The sequence below is a fragment of the Triturus cristatus genome, chromosome 9 (genome assembly GCF_964204655.1).
Source record: "Triturus cristatus chromosome 9, aTriCri1.1, whole genome shotgun sequence".
Taxonomy (NCBI): domain Eukaryota; kingdom Metazoa; phylum Chordata; class Amphibia; order Caudata; family Salamandridae; genus Triturus; species Triturus cristatus.
The window spans coordinates 31,650,624-31,678,150 of NC_140592.1; the positions used below are offsets into that span (position 1 = coordinate 31,650,624).

The 27,527-nt window shown below is 45.7% G+C and overlaps 1 protein-coding gene and 1 long non-coding RNA gene across 4 annotated transcripts in view; one reads left to right on the forward strand and one right to left on the reverse strand.

Annotated features, from left to right (window-relative positions):
* KLHDC8B (kelch domain containing 8B) overlaps positions 1–27,527 on the reverse strand; it is a 1,076,716-nt gene that overhangs the window by 370,131 nt on the left and 679,058 nt on the right. The gene's annotated exons all lie outside the window — the stretch shown is intronic.
* LOC146797313 (uncharacterized) lies at positions 9,055–11,358 on the forward strand. The gene is made up of 3 exons (XR_014968467.1): positions 9,055–9,069; positions 10,084–10,154; positions 11,295–11,358. It is a non-coding gene; the product is annotated as an uncharacterized LOC146797313 (long non-coding RNA).

Here is a 27,527-nt window from a genome sequence, read left to right on the forward strand (position 1 = left end):
ACCTCAGCAAGGCTGGCTACAAGCGCAGGGGCAGAGATGGAAGAGCCAGAGACGGAAACAGTCACCAGCCTAAGATCAGCATTGGCGCTATTGGTTCCCAAGGAAAGCGCTGAGGAGGAGTCTATGGCTTCAATGGAATTCTTGAAGCTATCCTGGCTACTGGGTTGGACCCCAGCTGTTACGGCTCCCCCAGATTAAACAGAGGTACAAGCAGCCTTTTGGGGATCACCCAACTGAGCTGAGCTCCCATCTGTCAAAGTCACTGTTAATAGGCAGCCAGGGTTGTCTACTAATGTAAGAACAGTCAGGGGAGATGGCGCCTTAATTGCGGGAAAATGTTTAGTAATTGAAGGCAGGAGACCAAAATCTGCGCCAGCACCCTCCTTCATGCTTCCTCCGCCCCCAGGTTTCCCCGCCGCCTTTTTCAGGCCACCGGTTTCCCGTTTATCTTTAGGGAGAGTGTCCATCCTCCCGGCGTCTCCTTGAGCCGCGCTGGCCAAAGCTGCTTTTGCTTTAGCGTTCCTCGCTCCCCGGGTCAACATTTGCCTTAGATTAAGCTGGGACGCCGCATCCATCAAAGCAGAAACCAAGCGGGACGGCGAACAGATGTCAGGCTCCTGAGGTGCTCCGACCAGGACATACACCTCAAAGTAGCCTGTATTAGCCGGTGCGGCCCCCGCAAACCAGGCAGTAAAACGGACCGCTGCTCACGCACAACCTCCTGCAGGGCGTTCGGCACTTCACTCTGTACAGGCTCGAAATCAGCATCGCGGGGTCAGGCAAAAACAGTTGATTATCGATACCTCCCAGCACGGCGTGGCGGCTGGATGGAAAGAGCTCACACTAGCACCATCTTGCTCAGCACACTAGCGCCATCTTGCTCAGCTAAATAAAGATATGGGCTCATATAGGCCAATTACTCTTATCAATTGTGACTCCAAGGAATATTCTAAATTTTTTGCATCCAGCTTATCCTCTAGAATTGAGCCACTTGTCTCTAGGTGGCAACATGGGTTTATTCCCAAAAAGAGCCCTGTAGAACATATCTGGCGGACCATCACACTATTTGACGCTGCCCAAGTGTCCGGAGACCCGATCTCACTAATTTTACTTGATGCTGAAAAAGCATTTGATCAGGTCTCCTGTCAATTTCTTTGGGGGGTTATGAGGCGGATGTGTTTCGGGCCCAAGGCAATTCAAGCTATTCAAGCTATGTACCTAAATCCCACAGCCAGAATTTCAATAAATGGGAAATTGACAGAGCCAGTTAGAATATCACGCGAGACGAGGCAGGGCTGGCCTAGTTGTCCACTGCTCTTCACTATTTATATTGATCACCTTATTAAGAAAATTGAAATCAACCATGAGATTCTGTCTGTGAGCTGGTTTGGTCGAAACTAAGATCATGGCTTATGCCGATGATTTGGCAGTGGCGACTCCTGACCCGGAATCAGCCAATAAAGCTTTGGAACAGGAGGCTCAAGAGTTCGGGAAAATATCCGCTATGCACTCAACAGGGAAAAAACGCAGATTATCCTAAATGAAGGAATCAATTGGGAGGACAGTAGGGTCGTACACAAAGCCAAATATTTGGGGGTTACCATCGTCGCTGATATTGACTCTATAGTAAAAGAAAATCTGATCCCATTGGCTGCAGAAATAAAAGGGCACTTAGACGGATTAATAACTTGCACTTGACCATAGTAGGGCGGTGCAACGTTTTAAAAATTATCTTTTTCCCCAAATTGCTATATTTCTTCAGGGCTATCCATTTAGAGTTTAACAAACTTATACTTCAAAAATGTGAACAACTCTTTTCTCAATGCATCTGGGCCTATTCTCAGCCAAGGAGGGCCCTTAAGCTGCTTTCTCTTCCTCGAGACAGAGGGGGATGGGAGCTCCCCAATCTAAGAGTGTATTACTGGGCCACAGTACTACAATACTGTACGGAACTGCTACACAAACATCTAGGTATGGCCACCACGGGACTCCCGTCCCCCTTTACTTTATTACTAGGTGAGGAGGCTCGGGGGTGTCTTTGACGGCAACTTGAATTTGGCTATTTTAAACAGGTCAGATTCAAGACCCTGTTGAGTGCATATAGGGTATTTTCTAATTCACACAGACTCTTTGGGCTTGGTAGATTACATTTCTACACTCCTATTAACAACAATACTAATTTAATAGCTATTTTCGGGAAAACATATCTCCAAAATTGGTATAAAGCAGAAATCTCAAAGCTCGGAGACTTACTCACTTCTGAAGGAGTCCGGCCGTTTAGTGACCTTGGATTGCAATTTACTCTGAGTGATAATCAGGCTTTTAACTATTTTGCTATAAAGGATTTCTTGTCTCGTAAGGTTGGTGGGTTGGCGGGGTTTGCAAAAATAGACCTTATCGATAAATTGCGGGGCGCCACTTTACCTCGTATTGGGTATATCTATTCGGCACTGAATAGCCGAATGTCTGATGATTTGGCCAAAATAGATAATAAATGGCAGCAGAAATTGGATGTCCCTTGCAATACGTTTCGTCTCGCTCTAAACTCCGCTCACAGCGATTTGTTGTCAGCCAAATTACAGGCACAATTCTGTAAGACTGGTTTCTTCCTGTATATCACACCCAGTAGAATTGCTAAATGGGGAACAGGCAAAGGCAAAGGTCTGCCTTAGATGCTCGGCTTTTAGTGCAGATTCAGTTCACATGTTTGCTATCTGTTTGAAATTAGAATTCCTACTTGATAAAATACAACAGTTTTTAAGTAGAATTCTATTGCAGGACATCCAGCTAACTACAGCTACTATTTTGCTAGGGGTACAAGACACGCTTAATATGAAGAACGGGGGATCGTTAATATTTGTAGCCATGACTATACTTAGGATCTGCATGGCTTCTTCTTGGATAGACCCAAATCCTCCACTGTTCTCTCAATGGTTGGTCCGACTGGTAGCGACTTGTAATCTTGAGAAGGCCATCTATGCTAAGAAAGGTGTTCGGGCAAGAAAAAAAGGATTAGTTATTTGGGAACCTTTAATCACGTGGCTTAGTCAGAACAATATCTAAGGCTTTTGTAATCTGTATTGTATGTTGATATGTCAGATTTCTGTGCAAAACCTCAACCTTACCAGGGAACAGTTATCTATTCATTTTTCTCTTCTCATTGCTTTCTTTTCTTTGGTCATTATTTCTGCAATATTTGCACAAGGTTTGTACAAAGGTGTTACGTATTTGCTATATTAAGTCTACCCTTGGCGGAATTAGCACTTTTTTTTCACCAGTGGATTTAAGCTTAATTAATGCTATTGATTGTTGTACAAAGAATTGCTTCTTCATTTTCTTCCACTGTTGACAACATTTACTGTATTTATTTCCTAGGTGTGGGGCGGGGGGTGGGGGAGGGGCTCGGTTGTAATGAATTTTTCCATTTTTATTTTGATCTTTGTACTGCATATTTATAAAATTTAAAAAAGTAAATTATGGGCAATTATGAAGAGCATAGGAGTGGACCCGCCTATTATCTCATTTATAAGGCAGCTCTACTCAAGGGATACGGCCTGCGTACCCTTCGGCAAGGATGGGGAGTGCACAAAGTACTTTGATATTGAATGGGGCATGAGACAGGGGTAAGGCCTTGTCCCTTTTAAGTTCTCCCTCTATACTAATAGGGTGGAAGCTGCCCTGGTGGAGAGTGTTAGGGATGTACCCTCTATTGAGAAAGCTCTTCTCCCGATACTCCTCTATGCAGACGATGCGGTGCTTCTAGCTGGGACTCCCCAGGGGCTTCAGAGGCACATAGAGGAGTATGCTATGTTTATGGGCTGCCTTGACCTTCACGTCAATGTAACCAAATCATGCATCCTTATTGCAGAAACGCATCCAAAGAAATTACCAGCTTTCCATATAGATTACCGAAGGGTAGAGGTGTTGGAATCATTCTCATACCTGGGTATTTTATTAGATGGGAAGTACACCTTGAAGAATATGGTCTTAAAATTGTGCTTCTACTAGAGAGAAGCATCGATGGCATATTTTGTTTTATAAAGAAATTGGGGTCTAAACCTATCCCCGAAGATCTAAAAATCTATGAAGCCAAGGCAATAGCCATCGCCCCTTATGGGGCAGCTGTATGAGGTATGGCGGATCCGGAACCTCTGCTATGTGTGGAGGATGCTTTTTGTAAAAGACTCCTATCACTGCCTCGTAGTTGTGCAAATTATATATGACGCAGGGGGTTAGGACTTCCGTATATTGGGGTCAATGTTCGATTGACGCCAATTTTATTATGAAACTCAATATGGACGAAGGAGACCTTAAAATTTAATCAGGCAGTTTTGAAGGACTGTTTAAAGCTGGACATTACAAACAAGATCCCATGACGGAATTATGTAAAATAATTTTTTGATACCCCCTCTCTGTGTTCTCGCTTCTCCAAGGTAACGCTTAAGGGGGTCCTGGGCGGAGCTTAAACCATCATGGCTACCTGGAGCTGCAGCTCCGTGGAAGCCCTATGCACGGCAGCCAAGCGCTGTGCCTCAATCACACCAAAAAAGCTCACTCCTGACATCGGAGTTTTGGGAGCATCTGCCACTGCAGACGCCGTTCCCCCAATCCGCTTTGCTGCCGTGAAATCAGCTAAAATCTCGCCAGACAATCGTGCCCCAAAATGGTGCAGGAAGCGGTGCGGACTCACCTGTTTTGTATAACAAAGCGGGGACCGTGAAAACAGGAGCCGCCCCCGGGGAGACCACATCGAGGGAGCGGCGAGACCTGGAGCTGCCTTCTCTGCATCCCCGGTGGGTGCCAGTAACAGAAGTGGAGCAACCGCCTCCGATGGTTTCTGCCCTGATCCCCTAAACCTGAGTACAACCCAACGCGAGAGGCAGCATCAGCCGGCGAGCTCACCGGGAGTCCGCCTGACTCGGTGCCGATACTGTGAGAATCCCACACGCCTTGCGGATGCGCTGCAGGGGCAGAGAAGCGGTGAGTGAGGGAGCGGAGTAAGCCTCAGGAGACCCAATTTGGGAATTTTCGAGGTCGTGAGGGTGCCTGAATAATTCCCCATTAAAATAAAAACTTTGCTAATATTTCCTCAAAGGGATATGCCTTGCCTGACTCCAAAATGGCCCCGCCAGGGAAATACCATCGGTGAAGGAGGATCACGAGGTTTTTAACTGGACAAAAATCATTACTGAATAAAGAATCTCAGTACAAGAGACAAGACAAACTGCTGAGTCACGGGGTTAAGCAGTCCCCCTTAAGCATCACTCCTTACCTGGGACTTGCCTGACTCTAAAATGGCGCCCAGACTTCAATTGATGACTATGAGACCCCATCTAAGCGTGGGGCCTGTTTACTCTTCCTTCTTGGGCCCCCACAAGGTTTTTCCATCCCCACTGCTGATCTGCCATATCTGACCCGCTTTCCCAGCCCCCTGCCCCCCCTCTTCCCTCTTTCTTCTCCTGGGGACTTGTTTCTTCTGTCTTGGACTTTTGCAATTCTAACTATTGTAACCATGTGCCCTTTACCAAAGCACTCCTTCTCCCCTTGTTGGGGAGGGATCCAACATTTATACCCTGGAGTCTCGGAGCCCCCTCTGAGAGAGTCCACAGCGTCAAGGGAGCCACACACAGCGGAGGTGTGGGAATGGCGCCCCTTGCCAAAGCACTCCCTCTCCCCTTGTTGGGGAGGTATCCAGTATGTTTACCCTGGAGTCTCAGAGACCCCTCTGAGAGAGTCCACAGCGTCAAGGGAGCCACACACAGCAGAGGTGTGGGAATCTGCTACCTGCTTTTTACCTTACGTTTATGTTTTTAACGCATGTAACTACGCTCCAGCAACTTGTAACTATGCTCTGAAACTGTGTAACTATGTAACTCGTAACTATGCCCTGAAACAAATGCTTGTCCTCATGTAAAGCGCTCTGATACCTAGCCAGCGCTATATAAAACTCTTCAAATAAAACTCTTCAAATAAATAAATAAATCTTTCTAAGGCAGCTACTGATAGGCGGGAGCGAGATAAAAATAAAAGAACTGTTGGATTATACCATATGTCTCCCCAAATGAAGTCTAGCCTGCTGTCCTATCTGGCTTGACATTTTATGGCCCCCAAAGGAAAATAACCATAGTCCCCCTTTTGCATAAATATATAATTTTGACCAGTGTCGACCAACGTTATTCTTTCTCCAACAACTTGATGAACCATTAGTTTGTTATGCTGTAGCAACATTCTTATGGCCTGCACTAAAATGAAGGCGACTTGTCCGAGCTGAGAGTTTTTGTTTTTTTTAGCGGTAACTATTGATAATCGTATGTATGTATCATCTTATGGTTTTATGACTGACTGAAGATATAATAGATTTAGAAGTGTTATTGAAAATTAGTTTGATATGTTTTTGTTTCCTGGCCCATGATATCTGAATACTCTAGGGAAACAAAGTAGAAGGACAAAATTTACTTAGACATGAATTTGTATTATATATTTATTTTATTATCTACTTTTTAAAATGTATAGGTGTTTTTGATTGCATGTACGTACTTTTTATGGTTCAGAAATTATACGAAAGAAAGTTTTTACTGACTGACTGATATCGTCAAGGTACATATATGTGGAGTTATATATAGTAAAATGCTACTTACCCGTAGAAAAGGACCTTCACGATTTTCTTGTCCTAGATATTTTTGACACGATATTCTGTCCCATATTTGCTTTTCCGATATTTTGTCCAAACACCCCTGGCCCTCCTCCTAATCACATCCCCCTCCCACCACAGGCGCATGTCCCAAAAGATTGTGCTTTGCATTGTCATATGTGGCTGATGGTCAAATCTTGCTTCCAGGAGACCTAAAAAACCCATGAGACACCACGTCAAATGTCTTGGGAAGGTTTGATGGATCTCGCTAAAAACTAAAACAGGTCTAGAATGAAGCATATGCAAATATTGGGTTCTCCCTCTGATTGTGAAACGATATCAGCTCCTTCCTCGGAACCCAGGCCGGGATCTGCACCCTCGTTGCGGCAGTTCCCCCCACTGCCACTGGAAGTTTCCCTAGCCACTATCAAAAGCCTGAAGTCAAGCTCCCCTACCAACCCATGTCCAGCAAAAGTGCTAGCATTCGTCACATGGGCAAATAATACGGTTGTTAATAAAAAATGTAATTGCTCATTAGACACTGGACACATGCCTTCTAGGTGGAAGCAGGATAAAATTCTGCCTTTGCTCAAAAAGCCCTCCGCTGATCCTAAAATACCAGCAAATTATAGGCCTATTTCCCTGCTTCCAGCTTTCTCCAAGGCTCTGGAGAAATATGTGAATGCGGTGGTTACCGACTATGTGGAAACCAACAATCTCCACCACATTCGTCAGTCTGGCTTCAGCGCCAACCATAGCACCGAGTCTGCTCTATTAGAGGTCTCCGAACACATTAAGGAAAGCCTTGATGGGGGAGGAAAAGCCATCTTGATCCTGTTAGACCTGTCTGCGGCCTTCGATATCATTCCTCATGATAGGCTTTTGGACAGGACCCACACTCTCGGCATTGTTGGCTCTGTTTTAAAATGGCTCACTTCCTTTTTGGAAGATAAGGACCAGGAGGTCTGGACTCCTCCCTTCGCGGCTGGAATCCCTGGTATGGAGGTGGGGGTTCCTCAGGGGTCCAATTTGAGCCCCACGTTATTTGATATTTATATGTCCCCCCTGGCTGCTTTGGCTGAGACATACAGAGCGAAAATAATTTCTTATGCAGACGACGCTCAGCTCCCATTCACTTGTGACAAACGTCTGGGCTTTGAGGGAGCCAAGATTAAAACCTGCCTTTCAAAAGTGTTTACATGGTTAAGAATTAACCAGCTTAAATGCAATCCTAAAAAGTCGGAAATTATTTTCTTTGGCTCCCCTCCATCGTACATTTGGAGACTTTGGTGGCCTGAGAATATGTCACCTTCTCTCTCCGCACAACAAACAGTAAAGAACTTGGGCGTCATGATAGACAACTGCCTATCTATGAAAGCCCGAGTCCAATCGGTGGTGGGAACATGCTTTGGCCTCCTTAGGATGCAGAGGAAGTTCCTTCCACTCCCGTCTTTGGACTGCAGGAAATCCGTGGTCCAGGCATTGATTACATTTAGACTGGACTATGTCAATGTGCTTGACCTTGGCTCCCGGAATACCTACTTCAGCGCTTGCAGGCGGCCCAAAATGCTGCGGCCAGAGCTGTTCTCATCTTGAAATCTAGGACTCATACGTCCACTCATCTCAGAGCTCTCCATTGGCTCCCAGTAAAAAAGAGGATCAGATTCTGGTGTTATTCTTTAAGTCCTTCCACGGGAGGGTTGCGCTGTAGGTTTGCAGGAGAGTTACCCATTATGCTCCATCTAGAACTCTGAGATCCTCCTCTATGAATCTGGCGGCGGTCCCTAGAATATTGCATGCCCGCTCAGGCGGCATTTCTTTTAGGTTCCTTGGAGCACAGGCCTGGAACGCGCTTCCCGCGTCGTTGAGAGCGGTGACGGATTTAGCTACTTTCAAGAAGCTCCTTAATAACTTGGCTTTTTAATCAATAATTTATTTTCCCTTAGCTGCTTTTTTTATTCTCTTCTCTCATTTGTATTTGGGTTGTGTGGGCAGGCAAGGCCTTATTGTTACTCTTCTGAGTAGCTGTGCGCTATATAGATGCCTTTATTAATTCATTCATTCATATGTCACAATTAGTAACGAAGGAAATTAATATAATTTGCAGGACCTTTATTGATCACCCAACGACAAATCCCCTGTTCCAGACTCCCGGTGATACAAAGCTGTGCTATTGTGTATCCTCATACGTGTCAACTTCATCTTCCAAATCCAATGGCTCTGACAAACACTCGCCGAAACCCCGCACATCCACAGAGCCAGAAGCGGCGGAAGAGCATTCTCCTACATCGCGGCCAAGACCTGGAATGAGCTTTTGTTCGACAACAGACGTGCCTCCTCCCTGAACATCTTCAGGAAAACACTCAATACCTGGCTCTTCGACTGAACTGAGCTGCTTACACCCTCCCCCACCCCCCAGCGCCTTGAGACCCAAACTGGTGAGTAGTGCGCTTACAATTCCCCCTGATTGATTGATTGACTGAAACCCATGCATGAAATACCACAGGTCCCTCAACAACAAACTCAACAAACAACGCTGTTTTCCAGGTCCCATAACAGAAACACTCTCAAGATACTTCAAACTCAGTGCAGCTCAAAAGAACACAGACACTTTGCAGTTTAGGGACCACACTCACCTCAGCTAACCAATCTGAAATAATTGCAAATTCCAATTAACCTCAGGAAAAAAAACTTAAAAATGCTCCTTAATGGATAGATCCTTTAAACCCATTCTTCTGACCAGGAAGTGCCTTGAGGTAATGCAGTATCTTGATACAACTGAAATAATTCTAGGTACACATTATTACCTACCTCAAACTGCCATAAACTTAATTTTACCTAGCGGACAAAGAATAATATTTAAAGAGCTTCCGCCACAGGCACCCGCCGATGTAGAACTCTGAAGATCTCCCAAAGGGGTGGTGCCTCTGATGGGTCATCAGGACTGGTGAACAGTTCGTCCCATATCTGATGGTGGCTCGCATGCAACTGACTCATCCCCACTTTAATAGGTCTTTGGTAAGTGAAGTTATTTCTGGAAATCTTATCACCCCATCGACCATCCCTCCCCTAAAGTCGATTTTGGTAACTCTCTCCTACAGACACATTCATAAAACAACTCTTCTCAAAGTTAAAATGAGCAATAGCGAATTTTAACAAGCTATGCAAATTGCCTAATTAGGGATTTTCAGAGAGACCCCAACCACTGAAGATTTAATAGAATGACAACAAATTCTAAAGATATTTCTACATGACCAGGGAGCGCACTCCAGGGAGAGTTGGAAGGAATTAGATGAGGAAATTTACAAATGGAACGATCGCAGCAGGGGTACAAATTAAGTTGCTGTAATAAATATAGATGGATCCTTTGATATTTTCTGATCTTGTTAGAAGGCATAATTATATTGAAGGAAAATGGAGGCTAAATATTTGATTGCCATCTTGTGTTGCAGATCAATTGCGTTCTTGCCTCGGTGCGCCCAAGACTGTCTCACGGGTGAAAATATCGCTCATCCCAGGAACTGTAAGTAATCCACTCATTCTTTGAACGACCGAAACGTGTCATGCTGTGTGTCCCAGCGAATATGTCTTTCACTGTTGAAGTTATGTACAGACATTTGCCCCCAGGTAGTTGGATAACATTACCTGCAATGCTGGGCGTAAGTCCTCAACACTTGCATTAATCTCTGCTTGAATAATGATACTGGCTCCACTGAAAATGTCCCACTTGATGAAGGAAAACTACCTCCCCGAAACGGAGACCACTTTAGTGGTTGTTGTAGAAGACGCCATATTGTGTATTGTTTGGTTCAGTCTCAATGCGCGTACCAATGTGGAGACCAGTCAATGGCAGTGGAGAGATACACATTATAGACACTATGCAGTGGGGTGTTAAATAAACGCTGGTGATCACATTGAAATACTGCTGGACTCAGTAACATGCTCATAACAATATTGGTGATCCTGGTGAAGAGCTTGTGTCTACAATATGCCAAAGACTGAAACATAAGAATGAACAAACATCGAGGCTCAATGACATGTCAAAACTTCAGTTAATACCTAGATCTACTATACATTTATTATTCTGAAGAACAGCGTCGGTTCCCCTATAATTGGAGGCGCTTCGCCCCCCCCCCCCCACTCCTGCAGAAAGAGTGGAAAATAAAATGGTAATAAATTGATTTATTACCATTTTATTTTGAACTCTCTGGCGAACAGAGTGTGGTGGCGGGGCCAGTGCATCAGTGCTGCCAATTGATTGGAAGCAATGAGGGGTGGACCCATCAGTATGAATTGTGCATGTTGGTTTGGCCGGCTACCTTGGTCGGCCAAACAGACATGTGCAATTCAAGCTCTCCAACCCCACTGTCTTACACAGCTGGGTGGGAGAGCAGGCACAGGCCTCCAGTGCCTTTTGGAGCGCTGAGACAGCCTGCTCCAGCCAATCCAGACATTTCACTCATGCAGCATCTGGATAAGATAGTTCGCTGAGTGACGTCACCTCATGCTTGGAGGAGACTGTAGCCAGGGACTGGACAGCATCGAAGTCGTGCTGCAGGAGAAGGTAAGCGAAACTTTCTATTTTTTTCTTTCTTGTACTTTGTTATGTAATGTCATTTTATAATGTATGTATGTTTGATTTAATGTATGTTGCGCCCCACAGTTTTTTAAAGTCAACAACCGTCACTGCTGAAGAAGAACATCTGACCACTACACCTAATCCGCTGAAACATATCGCAAACAAAGCTCTAGGTCCAGGACATACACAAACCAACACTGCAACTCTTACCAGGTTGGTAGGTCTGCGACGTTTCCTCTCACAGATTAGTTGGACAATAGATGGGTTCTTCGGATCTTCAATGTACAACTATTGGATAGAAGCTATTCTGAGCTTTATAACAGGGTTAAGTATATGATTTATTTTTTTCTCTTTTTTCACACTCGCCAATCAGACGGATGAGATAACAATCCTTTGCCACCCTGATGAGAGCCCTATCCACAAACTACTATTAGTACCACATACCCCTTAGGGCCACTGCACAGCATCAGGTTATACACAGCAGCACTTCTAGGACCACAGTTTGAGGGTGTATGCCCCTCACCCACACTGCCCTTTCAAGGCCACCTCTCAGTCACTGACAGGTCTGGTCATGTGTCCTTTTACGATTCTCCATAAATGCAAATGTCTCAGTTCTGCCCCCTTGCTTTGGTCCAACACCAATGAAACCAGGTCCCAGTGGGCTAATGTGACCTTCTATATTTCTTAAAATAAGTTTGTGTATCTGTCAGATGTTTGGGGTCTCCAAGTGCTGCCTCCGGAAGCGGGGTCTTCTAGAGTCTTCTAGAGGTAAACGCCGTGGACCACTGGCACAACATGGCGACTGAGGTGTGCCGGAAGCGTCAGGAATATCAGGGGGCAGGGTGGCAGAGGAGAGATGAAGAGTGGGGCTGCGGGGGGCACAGAAAAAACACCACCCTCATCCGCTCACTGATACAACATGGCATGACTGGTGGGGGAGTCGGGACTAGACCAGGTCCCGGGAAGGGAGGCAGCTCCTAGGCTTCAACTTGGAAAGACGGCTCAGAAGTGGCACCATGGCCTTGCCAAGCCCAGCATGTCGGCCGGGGGCCCAGAGCGGGTGCCCCCCACCACGGGTTAAGCTCCGGACGCCTAGGCTGGCATCAGCTTGTGCTGTGTGAGAGATGCTGCCCTGGGCGTCTTGTATTTTTTATTTGATGTAGGTGTAATTTACAGCAGTGGAGCTGTTCACGCTTTTATCCCACCTCATGACCCATAAAACACGATGGAAAAACAATAGGAAATGCACTTGGAGATTGGAGACAAGATAATCCCTTATTATGTCCGTGTTTGGAGGTGCGATCGATGCAGCTTGTTTGGGCTGCAGGCGGTCTATCAATAACGGTTTATTTAATGAGAAATGTTTCTCACAAAGCGGCAGGACTTTTCCCTCCCTCCGTGAAACATTCTTAAGTGCCTGGTTTTAAGTGCCGGGGAACAGCTGCCAATTAATGCCCCATTCTTTTCTCTGTTATTCTTTCATCCGGGGCAAGTGGGCGGTCCGAGTGGGAGGGCGGACGCTTATTAATGCCCTCTTCCTCATGGGCGTTGTAATCCCTAAGTACTTCTTCTGACACTTACTGTAATGCCCTGCGAGTGGATGCCAGTTATGAACAGCCGGGAGGGGCAACTGCTACCCTAGCTTGCCCCGTGGTACCTATTGCACTGCCATTCCGGCCCCTGGTCTCAGGGAGTCATGAAGGCAGTGGCATGAACTGCCCTGTTTGTCTGTACTCTGCACCTCTTTACCCATCCCCTGCACCCTTAGGAGACGGTTCAGGGCCTAAGGTAACAGGAGGGGTAGACACTGAGGGGTAGATTTGCAAGAAACTGAGGCATCTGTAGAGATGCATCAGTTTCCCGGCGCCAGCCAGCGATACCTTGCGCCACCATGGATGTGCCGTATTTACAATATGGCGCAAGGATTGACAGATGCGTCAGAAATTCATATGCATTCGTTGGCCCAAAAAGCCACACATTGCTGAAGTCGTACGCAACTCCAGCAATGCATTGACTCATTGTACTGCGTCCTTCCTTACACCTGCTTGAAGCAGGCGTAAGGTTTTGATGCAGTGGCATCCTAGAAGTGGTGCAGTGAAATCTTGTAGACTTCACTGTGTCACTTTTACGAGGCTTTCCTGCATAGGAATGCCCACCCTGCATACATGATGTCTGACGCAGGTATAATATGACGCAGGGCTTTATAACGTGACGCATTTCCCTGGATGCGTCACGTTGTAAATGGGCCGCATTGTTTGCTCCACCGATGCGTCAAAAAAAGTGACGCAATGGCAGTGCTTGGGGCTTGTAAATATGCCCCCCGATATCATGGATGGCCACGTGGCGCATGTTATCACTTCCTCTCCCTCTCTGGCAAGGAACTTTCTGTAAGTGAGTCACTGTGGATGAAGCCTGTTTGCACCTAGTAGATAACCAATGGCAGGAAACTGAGGTCACAACTAAACACGTGCTCCTGATGGCCCCCGCGTGAGCATCTCCGATCCCCCGAAGTATGGCTGATGGGAGAAGCCGCCGTAGAGACACCGCTGTCACCTACGAGAGATAAAAAGAAGGCTGCACAGGGGTGTCCGCCAGCAGGGGGGCTTCAGTGCAGTCAGTCACGGACTGAGAGACTGCGAACCCCCTGTAATGAGAAGCATCAGTGGGCAATGTGTTAAGTAAGGGGGCCCGAAAGAGAGAAGGGGCCACAGCTCATCAGGCAAAGTGTACGTACAGGAGGGTCACAGGCGTAACAAAAAGTGAGGGGGCCTCCCTGCACGGAATGTCGAGGGGCCCCCTCCGGGCTTAATCTGGAGCTCTCCGGCCAGAGTGCAGTGCTGAGGGGGCCGCTTGGGGCACCCCCGTACTGCGGGGGATGCGAGGGCCTGTGTTACGCCCCTGAGGAGGGTCCCTTAAATTGAACTGCAGCCACATACAACAGTCCCTCAAACCACCCCTGGCCCTGGGTGGAAGTTATGATCGACTGCATGAGGATCCCAATAAGGCCGCTTGGCACAGACTGGAATTAGGGGTTGGGGTTGTGGCAGCCCCAGAATAACCATACCTGAGTTGAGAAGGTGAATGACATGCCTTTACATTTTTTTTTTACCTTATCACATTAGATGCTCTTCAAATACGAGGTCAAATGCCAGGTTTTGTCTTCTAACAAATTGCTGCTCTTTGTTTGACATGGAGAGTGGTGTTTACTTTTTTGACTGTAATGTGAGAATATTTTTAAAATAAACTATATGACAATGTTGCTGGGGTACAGGGAGTGTAAAAGGAAAGGGCGTAGGATCAGGGCCGGACTAGAAATCCAAAACAATCCTGGCAAATTTACACAAACCAGTCCCCCGTCCGGTGCACAGTGAATGCTGCGAGCAAGCCTGACCTTTACAAGAAGGGTTTGGGGGGGGGGGTTTCTCCCCCCGAGAAAATGTGGGCAAAAATGGCGCATTCTGCAACACATTTGTCATTAGATATTCAATTGTATTGGCTTTTAAAGCTTTAAATGATGACCTTAGAGTCCCCCAGGATTCAGCCAGTCGTGGCCAGCATTGCTCGCGCATGGCCGGGCGGACAGGTCACACGCGGGGGGAGCATAAGGTTGCGCATATTTAAAAAAAAAAAAAAACTTACCATTGCAGCGGTTCCCACGTCTTCGCTGCTGCTCTTTTCCGGACGGAAGCACCGCCAGGCCCCACTAACCACTCACAGAACTACAATGCAGCGTTGTGATTTGAAGGCACCCAGGCTCCCCTGGTCAATCACAACGTTGCAATGCAGCGTTGTGATTGATTTTGAGCATCCTGGTTTGGATGCTCAACCAAGGAATAGGGTCTGGGCTTGTTCTGCATGCAGGCTATAATGCAGCCTGCATGGAGAATAATGTATGTGCCCCGGGAAGGTGGCAGTCCCTGGGCCAGCGGGGAGCCAGGCAGACCCCCGCATTCAAACATTTCAATGCCCTGGGTAGGTGGCAGTCCCAGGGCTTCGGGGGGGGGGGAGGGGACCGGGTGTGGGCCCTCCACTTTTGTATTTTTCAGTGCTCTGGGGAGGTGGCGGCCCATTGTAATATGCCCCAGAGATTTGGCCACCCAGGGGGTTCATAAATACAGACACCTAGGAACTGCATGTCTTTTTAAAAAAAGGTTTTACTGATGTTCCCTGGGTCCATCCGCGAATTTGCAACAAAATTACATTAAAACAATTACTTTTCCCCCCCCCCGTCAGGGTGCCAGTAGGACCTGTTCACAGAATCTGCCCCCTTTTCATTTTTTTTTTAACTTCTTTGCTTCAAGCCGAGTCCCAGGATGGCTGCCAACACTTCCTGGTTGAAGTGTTGGCAGCCAATCAAATTTTAAAAGGAGCTGCGTCGCGTCCCCAGATATCTCTATTTTTTAAACTTTAATACCTGTGAAACGACTGAACCGATTTACACCAATTCACAAAAAGAACCGTTTCCGGGCCAACATCTTGCTTTCTGTCAAATGTGGTGCAATTCTGTTCAGCGGTTAAGGCTGTAGTCGTGTTAAAAAAATGAAAAATCCCCTTAGACATAACATGGGGAAAATGCATTTTGGGGCCCCCCTTTTTCCTTGACCTCCACTTGACAGATCACCCCGAAATTTTCAACACAGCAGCTGAAACAAAATGGGGACGCTTGAAGATTCGTCAAGTGGCGTCAAAGTTATTGGCAAAACAAAAAAACGCCTTTCTTCTGGAAACTTTGGTCCTAACTATAATACCTACCGACCGCCAGTATGCAATATATGTATATAGTTATCTGTGAGCAAGGACGATTGGGTCCGAAACGCGTCAGATTTGAAGCCCAAATAAAATAACATTGGTGCCTAATTCTGAGGGGTTCGTGTCTTCTCTGTTCGCCACACGAGATGCGGAAGTGCGGAGATTTCCTGAAGCTTGTCGATATATACATATGTATATATATGTGTATATATGTATGTGTATATGTATATATATATATATATACACATACACACATATATATATGTATATATATGTATATTTATATATATTTGTTTTTTTTCTCACTGAAAAAAACTAAGATTAACATAAAGTTATGGTTAGGTGAATATGTCAGTGACAACATTAACCTTTTGAACTAAAAAAAACCCACAGATTTTCACCAGTTATAACTTGCGCCTACCATGCAATGCTTACTACCTCACATATTACATCACTCATAAAATATTGTATGACATCATTTATGACATCACTGATGTCGTATCAAATTATATTACTGATGGCATCACTGATGATATAATCCAATAGGTGTGTTAATTTGTTTTATAATTTACATAGTGTTGGGTTACTACCATATTACTTTTCTACCTAACTTTGTACAGCCTGTGTCCAGCTATCGGTATAAGTGTTTTCAAAATGCATCTGTTGCTAATGCATCATAGATATGTGGAGGTATTAACACATTATAAATCTTTGTTTTGAAGAGTAACTCTGTGCAGAGGACAGTTGATGACTTGAGTCCAGTATGTTCTACACAAGTTTTTGGCTCTGCAGAAAAAGCTTTTCAACAGGGCAAATATTCTACGCAGTAAATACTAAGTATTGTAAGCATCCTAGAGTTATTAGACAGAATTGTCTCAGCGTGACAATTTCAACTTGACATAGAAGACTGTGTGCACCAGGCACTAACCTATGTACATGTGCTGAACAGTTGTATTCATATTGAAAACTGTGTATAATGAGGGTTCCCCCAGCTGTGGCCAATCCATACGGGTGACGGGGCCACACCTCATCAAGTTTTTCAGAGAAGAGTGCCTGTCAGGCTGAGCAATGACCAGCCTGACAGACTCGCTTCTTGTTCAGCTCAGGCGGCCGGGAGCTAGACATGCAGTAAATGCGCAGGCTCCTGGCTGCCTGAGCTGAACTTCTGTGGGAGTGCCCTCCTTAGCCTGGAAAAGGTGCCTCAAGGCCCTCCCCCTCATGACGAGGGGGAGCGTCACTGATTGGCACAGTTTTAAGCCCTGAAGCGCCCAGGTTCGAGGGTCAATCTATGACTCCGCGTCACAGAGTCGGGTGGGTCAGCAGTCTCACTGACCCCATCTCACTCTGTGACGAGTGAGGGACTGCTGCTTTCTCTCATTAGCTGATCTAGGAACAGCCAATGAGGGAAGGCAGCAGTCCCAACCCTCCTGGGACCTCTGAGGCTTTCAGCTCCGGGAGCTGCAAGACTGGTGAGCGTTATGTTTTAGGATGCATGGTGTGTGCATGTGTTTATGTATAAATGCATGAATTTGTTGTGAGTGTTTTCAATGGATGTGTGTGCACGTGTGTGAATGCATGGGCGTGAGTGAGAGTGTATGTATGTGTGTGGCCTGCCCGTCCCCCCCCTTCCTGACAGAATTATTAGCCGCCGCTGGGTTTCCCCTATATTTGTGGTCGATTTTTAATATGAACTAGTTTACCCGTGAAATGCATGGCATGGGGTCAATGTTGCACTTAACATATGCTTGCTACGCCTAAGGGAGTTGTATCTGTGATGGCATTAATAATGCTTCATATTATTCTGAGCTATTTTATACCTACTTTCAGGCCTCTAATGCCTTAGTAGTTTATAGAGCAATGGTACTAACAAAGCTTGGATGATGTCATCAATGATGTCATCAAATATGTCATACCATGTCATGAGTGATGTAATATGTGAGGCCATAAGAAGTGTATGTCGGGGTGTAAGTTATAGTTAGCTCTGCACTAAATCTGGGGAATTTCTGTTGTTTTTTTTGTTTAAAACGTTAATGTTGGCACTGATATATTAACCTGACTATAAAGTCACTTTAACCTTTGTATTTTTTAGTGAATTTATATGTTTAAAAAAAATAAAAACAGATCTTTTTATTGCACCCAACTATAACGTTGAGCTGGCTGTAGTCAGAACTAGAAAGGATTCACCACATATACAAAATCTCTATTGTATGTGAAAGGTTGATGCTAAAACATCTTTAGAGCGGACCCAAAACCTAAAAACAGTTTTGTTATTGCTTAGCACTTCAACCACGCGTCCATTGGTTGAGTGTCCCCTGGCCAGGCAGCTGCTCAGTGGGGCACGTGCTCACAGGTGATGATGGCTAGGAAATCTTCAGGTGGGGGGGCGGGGCCAACAGGTGTGCTGCAAGGTGCTCTCGGCTGGCACAGAAGCTAAGTGTTGAGCTGTCCCTCCAGGCCCGCGGTGCATCTGTACATGTGTCAGACTGGCCAAAGGGGGAGTGAGGGGGGGGGGGGATGTGAGTGAAGACTCTGTGCCAGAAATGTCTGTCTGACTGATGGGCTCTCTAACAGACTCTGGTAAATGTGAGTCAAAGGCCTAACAGCTTGATTTATCTCCAACAGTGAGGCGCCATCTTGTGCAATGGGCGGTGCAATTTGTACCTCTGTTCACCCGCTCTCTACCCTCCTCCTTCTCTACATACTTTTCTCTGTCATTACCTCATCTCTCTCATCTTTCTCTGCGCTTCCTTTTCTGATTACATTTAGTATCTCCACCTCACATCTCTTTACATTTTTTATTATGAGCTGTACTCAAACTTATCTCTGTTTCTATTCTCTCTAACTCTCCCTCTCACTCTAGCGCTGCACCAACCCTATCTTTCTATGACTCTTACCCCTGTCTGTCTTCTTCACCTCTTTTTCAACACCTCTTCTCTTTCTCTATCCTTCAGTCCTCTCTCTATCCTTTTCTGTGCCACATTACTCTCTTTAGTTGACCTGTCATTCTCTGCCTAACTTCTTATTTTCCGACTTTCCCTACTTCATCACTCTCTCTCTTGACTTTGAGTTTCTCTGTACATCTCTCACTACCATCCCCTCTGCAGCTGTCTACCTCTCTCTAACTCTCCTCTGTAACTTACCTCTCTCTGTAACTCATTCCTCGAAGTACCCCACCCGTGGTCTCTACCTGTCCTTCTCTCTATCTCTGCCTCTCTCTTTTTCACTCTAAAACCCTACTTATCTCACACATTCTATTTAACTATCTCTATATTTTTTATGCTGGTAACCCTCTTTTCTCTCCTTCCCATAAGTCTCTTCATCATCTATTGTTCTCCATCACCTCCATCTCTGCATCCTTTCTGCTGTCCTTCACCTCTTGCCGATCTGTTCCCTTTACCCCAACATTCTGCTCCTGTTTCCTGTCCCCTGTTCACTCACATGTTTCTTATTTGGGAGAGCCAGAGATCACATCCTATCCAGAGAAGGGTGGGATGTAAAAGAGGCAACGGAAGACCAGGCTGGGGAAGAGGATTATGGAGTCAATTATCAGATTTCACTCAATGTAATTGTGAAAATCCTCAGGGAAAGGCTTTGATTATCTCTGCTGCAGCTATGATGCCAGATATAATGGTGGATGTATATGTTATTACTAATATATGCCATTTAAAGCTGCAATTTTAAATGTGGTGTGCATCACTGGTCAACTAAACATCTAACAAGTCATCCTAACTATGTCTTTCCTCAACAGGAGGAAAAGACATGTCAGACAGAATTCCACAGAAGACATTCTTGTTACAGGACATGAAAGTCGAGATCCAAGGGCAGAATGTTTTTCCTGGTCCTACTTTACCTGGTAGACATGGGGCACCTTGAGCTTTGAGACTTTCTGCATGACCCTGTTTCTGAAATGTTATTGTTTAATTAACTATTGTTTAACATCATGAGGGCTTGAATGAGCTCAAAGTAGAGAACAATAGGCTGCAGCTGAGAGCTGGTCACATCCCACAGGTGGCTGGAAGAGTTTCTCACCGCTGTGAACTGCTTTAAAAATCCTGTTTTAAACCATTTTATTTTCTTTTAAACTAAGCCTCACAGAGCTCTTGTAATCGCTTTTAAACAAGCCTCATTCTTACCTGCTCTCCCGCCTTGGTCCAGCGCGGCTGTGTGCCGATTGTTTGAAGGGTGTGGCAAAGCAGAGTGCAATTACCCACACCTGGTTTTCAAAGAGGAGGGGGTGGAGCGGAGGAGGAGTTTCACCGAGCAACACCCTACTTAACTCTGATGTGCCAGTGGATGCCCCTTCCGCCCCTGACCGGGCCCAGGGGCAAGGACCCCTGGCTGTGGGTTACCCCATCATGATGTTAAATACACAGCGAATGAGCTAAAGAGCCTGATGCCACCCATTATGGAGGCATGTAAACCCAATATACACAGAGACAAGGAGGAACTCTCCTGCGGCAATTGCAGCAAGGACTTCACCTCAACAATAATGAAGACTCAACAGAGAGAAGGACTGTCCTTCCTCCTGCTGAACTGTAGATCCCTAACTAAACATAAACGTGAAATTCACGATGCACTGGAGGAAAAAAAAAACGACGCCTTGTTTTTGACTGAAACCTGGCTCAGTGACAGCTCCACGCCAGATGTCCTAGATGGCCTACCGGAAGGCTACGGGATAGCAAAACAGGACAGGGTTGGACAAGGGGGGGAGGGGAATTGCAATACTCTATAAATCAACGATAAAATGCAACATTAAAGAACAGACCTTGACAAATGTGAGGGGATCTTTTTCACGCTTTCAATAGCAGGTAACGATACCATAGCTGGTTTCCTGATTTACCGTCCTCCAGGGCCAGAAACACAATTCATAACCAGATTAGATGAAAAAATCATACACACAGCCATACATCACAGCAAACTCCTCGTTCTAGGGGAACTTAATATGCACTTTGATGAAACTACTAGATAAGAGGCACAAACAGTGTGTAAAGACTTCATGATCTTCAACCTTGTCCAAAAAGTTAACACACCTACACATCAAGCAGGACACAATTTTAGATCTTATTTTCACTAACATAATGACATGGAAGTGGGAGCATCTAGGCTAGTCCCATGGTCCGATCACCACATAATCCCGTTTCCGATCCCACACACAAACCCACGAGTCAGCTTACCCAAAAAGTCAGTAACCCGTAGGAAGTGGGAGAAGTTTAATCCTGACTCGTTCACTCAGGCACTACGAAAAAATAAGTTGGAGCTGGACAACGATATTAACCTAACCAACAGACAAGTGGGATCAATGATAACCAAAGCGCTGAATGAAATTGCGCTCTGGACAACCAAAAATACAAGAAGGGGGAGCATCTCAGCTCCATGGTTCAATGACACCTTAATGAAGGCCAAATAAAAGTGCAAACAGTTGGAACGCAGGTGGCGTAAGAACTACCGTGCAAACATTAAAGGAAAATATAAACAACAACAAAAAACATACTACGCTCTGATAAAGAAAACTCGTTGTGAGTTCTACACTAGGAAAATTGAAATGGCCAAAAACTCCTCAAAAGAGATGTTTGCCATAATAAAATCCCTACAGTCAGCAGATAGACTAACAGATCCCCCCTCCACATTAGAGGAATCCTGCAATAGAATTGCCGACTTCTTTGCAGAGGAGGTGACAAAGATCTATGATACTTTCCCTAGAGAAGCACGCCAGGCAGCTAGCTCCAAAGACACGACAGCCACAGTAGTCAAAGATGCAACCCTAGAGGAATTTATAATGCCAGAGCCAGATGTAATAAGGAAACTAGCAAACGGAACCAAATCAGGTTCACCTAGGGACCCATCCCGTCCTGAAATCTTATTACAAGGAGCAAAATGTATTGTACCTTTCATAACAGAACTTATCTCCCGCTCTTTCCAATCGGGAAAGGTTCCCTATGAATGGAAGCAAGCTATGGTCCGCCCATTAAGGAAAAAACCACAAATAGATCATGAGGTATTAGATAATCTACGTCCCATCTCGCTCCTACCTTTCTTTGCTAAAATCACAGAAAAAATAGTTAAGACTCAGCTCACAAAACACAGCGATAGTAATGACCTACTACACTGCTCACAATCAGGTTTCCGTACCACACATTCAACTGAAACCGCCTTGCTCCTGGCCACAGAAACTCTAAGACAACGGGCGGACGAAGGACACACAGCTGCACTGATCCTGCTGGACCTCAGTGCAGCATTTGATACAGTCTCCCATGGCCTCCTCCTACAGAGGCTAGAATCTTGTGGAATCGTCCCACTATCGCAAAACCCAGAACATAATGCACATCAATTTTCCCAATGTATGGAGGAAGTAACAGCATGGATGGCAGACCACTGCTTAAACCTTAATGGCAGTAAGACAGGAGTGATGGTAATGGGAAGAGCGCCTTCTATATGGACATCAGCCTGGTGGCCGGAAGCACTTGGCCAGCTCCCAACCCCTAAAACCGAAGTCAAGAACCTTGGAGTATGGCTTGACCTCAACTTGACATATGAAAATCAAATCCGAAAAATAACAGGCAAATGTTTTGGAACGCTGAAAACCCTACGGAAAGTCATTGACCTGCTACTGGTTCAAGCCAGAAAAACTATAATACATGCAGTGGTCACCTCTCAGATTGACTACGGCAATGTTCTATACCTAGGTGTAGCAAAAAAAAGGCTGATGAAGCTGCAATCAGTCCAAAACGCCGCTGCCCGTCTAGTGCTGAATTTACCTAGAAGAACGTCCAACACAAAGGCCCTGGCCAAATTTCATTGGTTGCCTGTGGGCAAGAGGATCCTGTTCAAGGCAATGTGCTTCTGCGATCGTATCCTAGCCAATAAAGGCCCAAGTTATCTACAAGACACAGTGTCTTAACTTGTATTTGTTGCTTAATAAATACACTGTGGTAAATCCTGGTTCGATTCATCTCGCCTTCATGGACCTCTCATCAGCCTTTGATTGTGTCAACAGGTCGAAGCTCTGGCGGGCCATGGAGGCGAGAGGGGTAGATGAGGGGTTGATTAACTTCTTAAGGGATTTGCATTCTTCGACCCGAGCAAATGTTAGGTACGGCAAAGATTTAAAGGTCACTACGGACTTTCCTATTAAGAAAGGCGTTAGGCAAGGATGCATTATGGCCCCGTTTTTATTTAATTTTTACATCAATGATCTTGAGAGGACCCTGGTAGAGACTGGTGCAGATTTCCCGCGAATAGCAGGAAGGGGTATTCCCCTCCTGCTGTACGCGGATGACGCTGTACTTTTAGCCAGAACTGAAATTGGGCTCCAGACCCTGTTAAATTGTTTCCATGGGTTCATGTCCAAGCTAGACTTGAAGATAAACACCACAAAGTCATATACTATGAGTTTGGGCAAACGACCAAGGAAGTCTTTTATTTTTAAAACAGGGGGTGATTTAATTCCAAGCACCAATGTGTTCTCTTACTTGGGAGTCCTATTTGATGATAAATTAAAGTGGGACGCCGTTATACACAAAAAAAGGGGGAGATGGCGCGGGCTAATGCAGCAATCTTTAACTCCGCCACCAAAATAGGGAAGAAACCTACAGGGGCTATGATACAGGTATATAGAGCAAAGAGCATCGCCATAGCAACTTATGGTAGTGAGTTGTGGGGACGTGCTGCGATAAACCCCATACAGGTCGAGGAAAACAAGTTCCTAAAAAGACTTCTATGTGTTCCGTCCAGTACTCCAAACGTGGTGGCTCACGAAGAACTTGGAGTACCTTACATAGCCGACCAGATAGCAATGAGCCCCATGACCTTTTGGCTACAGTGCTGGATCAACAAAGACATACCCTTGACTCAGGAGCTACTCAGAGATTGTCTGGCTTTGGAGAATAAGATACGGATCCCGTGGTTTTCCTATATTAAGAAAGGACTTGAATCAATTGGATGGAACGAGCTACCCATGGATCTTAGACACACTACAAACCTTCTACAGTTCCGGCAAAAACTAAAAACCCACCTCTTTCCAAAAAACTAACTCCCTCTGCATAAATCTCAATAGTCCCCCTTTTTCTTATAGCGCCGTGATATCCTATGGGATGAGTGTCGCGCTTTATAAATACCAGAAATAAATACATAAATAAATTGGAAGGGGTTCCTTGTTCTCTAAACCTGAAGAGATCCTTAAAAAGGACATTGAACTGGTCAAATCCCTCTTTTCGAATTACAGGACACAAGAGAGGGAAGGGACTGAGTTTACAAAACCCAGTGTCCGGTCACATATTGCTCTAAAAACTACACATACTGCTGAACCTTACCTAATGTCTACCCTTACGACTCATGAAAAAATTTTATTAACCAGGTTTAGATGTAATACATTCCATCTTTTATTGGTTAGACCCAAAGTGGGTCATTTGGGACAGATGTTACCGGTATGCGGTTGTGATGGTCAATCTTCACAAAACCTAGTACATTTTATGTTTTTTTGTAATTTTTACTCTGTCCCCAGGAAAACCTATCTGACACCAATTTTAAAGAAAATGAATTTCACCCAAGTTAAACCTGCTTTAATGTTTTTACAATTACTGCATATGGATTGTATATATTTTATTGTCCGTTTTTTAAAATCAATAATGAAATCAAGAGCGGTTATGGATTGTTAAATTGTCAAGGGAACTTTATATTTGGGCTGTGATTTTTAATTGTATGTACACGACTTTTTATGAATTTAAACACTAAATTCGAAATAAAGTATCTTTGACTGACTGACTGACATGATTACACCTTACACCTCCAATAGAAGCCTAAGATCTGAAGGAAAGTCATTGGTAGTGGTACCCAGATTTAGGAAGGCCAGGCTGGGAGGCTGCTCTTTCAAATCCCTGGCAACAAAACATTGGAAACCACTACCAATGGATCTGAGGAAAGAGCCACGTGAAGCTGCCTTTAGGAAAAGGCTGAAAGCTTGGCTTTTCCCACCTATAAGCCAGAATAGACCTTGAAACATGACAGCTAGGGCTCACCTACCTATCTCCTGTCATTTCTGAGATTCTGTTCAGCGCGGGGACACTCCTTTGGTGTAACCAGGCGCTCTACAATTGAAAATAGAAATAATAATGATAAAGTGGGTAATAAATGTCAAACTGTTGCAAACAGGGGTCCACAAAAATATGTCTTTACATCTTTGACCCTCCTGTGTAACTGGTGTTGCTTTTGCTTCAGGTCGGTCCAGGGTCGCTGCGATGAAGATGTCCATGGTGCCTTGATTCATCCTTCAGCTGCTCATAGTCAGCTAGGCCTGGAGCTGTCCTCCAGGTTTGGGGAGCGGGACATTTTTTTGATCACAGAAGAATGTGATCTACCAGGCAAGACAGAGCAACCGAGTCTACCACTGACATCTAATGTTTCCCCCCAGTCTTGGAACGAGTAGCGAACCATCGCTTGGATGTGTACTGGAATGTCACAAACCATACACACCAAATGGGGTTAAACAGTTGATGGGCAAATCTAGTAGGAGAGTTGCCCAGACAACCAAGCCAGTTTCTGTTTGTTCATTGTTGCAGGTACTGCATCTTACCTGGCAGGATGTGGGTACAAATTATCCCAAACCTCCCAAACTAACTACGCGGCTTCTTGAGGAATGACTCCATACAGATTATCACATCCAACAAATTCCAAGGCACCCTGATGTAGAACCTCCATGCTTTGCCTTAGTTCGCCCACTCAGGGAGTCCCATGCATGTACATACATGCTCAACCATAACATACACATGTGGGAGGGAGGTGAGGTATAGCAAGGTAGATGAAGAAGACCCAGGATCAATGAAAGTCCTTCCACGAAGTTTAATCAGGAACATACAGGACATCGCCGGGAGCGCAACAGGAAGACCGCTACCCAGCCAAGTGCCATCACCAAGTCTCTCACCAACCTTCTATCATTCACACCTACAAACACCACAGCCACACGCTCACCGGAACACCCAGAATTCCAGACATTCCATTCCTAGCACTACCACATGAAGGTCCCCAATTATAGGTTGGTGAAAAGCCATATATGATTGTAGTCTGTTCTCTTCTGAACACTGCGTCTGAGCACCACCACATACATCACAATTCTCGGAGCACCACCACATACATCACACCTACCATGCAGGCCTTCGGGACAGAACAGGCCCCCATGACTGACCCCGGGGACACCACCAGTGACAGAGCTCCTTAGGCAGCATCCAACAGATGACTTCACCAATAAAAAAACACAAAAGGGAAGGGTGAAATGTACCAACTAATCTGAAACACTGTTAATTACTCTGGGCACTCTCCAGTCCATCAGTCTGGGGTTGTCTTTGTTCCCATTCAGAGGGGCGTGGCCAGGCTACATACTCCTCATTGGAGTCAGACCAAGGCAGGTTTGCATGAGACCGATCCCTGGAGTTAGTAGGGCAGTTAGTAGCACAGTAGCAGCGACACATGCATGCTAAGTGCACTTTGACCTTTCCGCAGGAAGTCAGATGTGCAGAATCATCTAACTCTGATTTGAGAAGGAAATTTCCACAACAGTAACACATACTCCTCATTTAATGGCACTTACAACCTCTAGCGAGATGTCACACCAGGGCCTGACATGTCTGCAGCACAGCAAAGTAAACTGAACAGCCCCACTCCGAACCCCAAGCTTGCTAGTAGCCGTGTCCACCAGGCAGAATGTCTTCAGCCATTGCAGGGCTCAATGGTGTCTTTGCCACACAAGCAGCAAACCCCACTGAAGACCCTTCATTGGGATCAATGCATTGGCATTGTACCACACACAGCAAAATGCATCTCTGTGCAGGTTCTGAGCACAAAAAAGAGGGATCTCCCTGGCACATTCCATTGCCCAAGTAAACTTCCTCCCCTTACATAGTGCAATGGGGAATCAAAGAATCCTTCTTTTAACCAAAGCAGGGCCTCCTCAGCCAGGACGCTCAACATCGCTGCATGGGCCATATGTGCCCTCAACATTGGAAGATGAACGGCGGATGCACGCGGGCCAGGAATGTGGCCGTTCTCATGCTAGGTCTGCATGAAGGCGATGAGTGGCCAATGCCTGTGCTTGTAGGTGAGCAGGATGGCAGGCCTAAGGTGGAAACTGACAAATAGGTTACTTCGATTTCTGGTAGGTATTTCTAGGTCACAGAAGCTGGGGGGTGGTAAGAGGATGGGTAAGCTCCCTGGCACCCAGAAGAGTCAGAGGATGGGTCAGCTCCCTGGCGCCCAGAAGAAGAGTCAGAGGATGGGTCAGCTCCCTGGCGCCCAGTAGAAGAGTCAGAGGATGGGTAAGCTCCCTGGCGCCCAGAAGAGTCAGAGGATGGGTCAGCTCCCTGGCGCCCAGAAGAAGAGTCAGAGGATGGGTAAGCTTCCTGGCGCCCAGAAGAAGAGTCAGAGGATGGGTCAGCTCCCTGGCGCGCAGAAGAAGAGTCAGAGGATGGGTAAGCTTCCTGACGCCCAGAAGAAGAGTCAGAGGATGGGTCAGCTCCCTGGCGCCCAGAAGAAGAGTCAGAGGATGGGTCAGCTCCCTGGCGCCCAGAAGAAGAGTCAGAG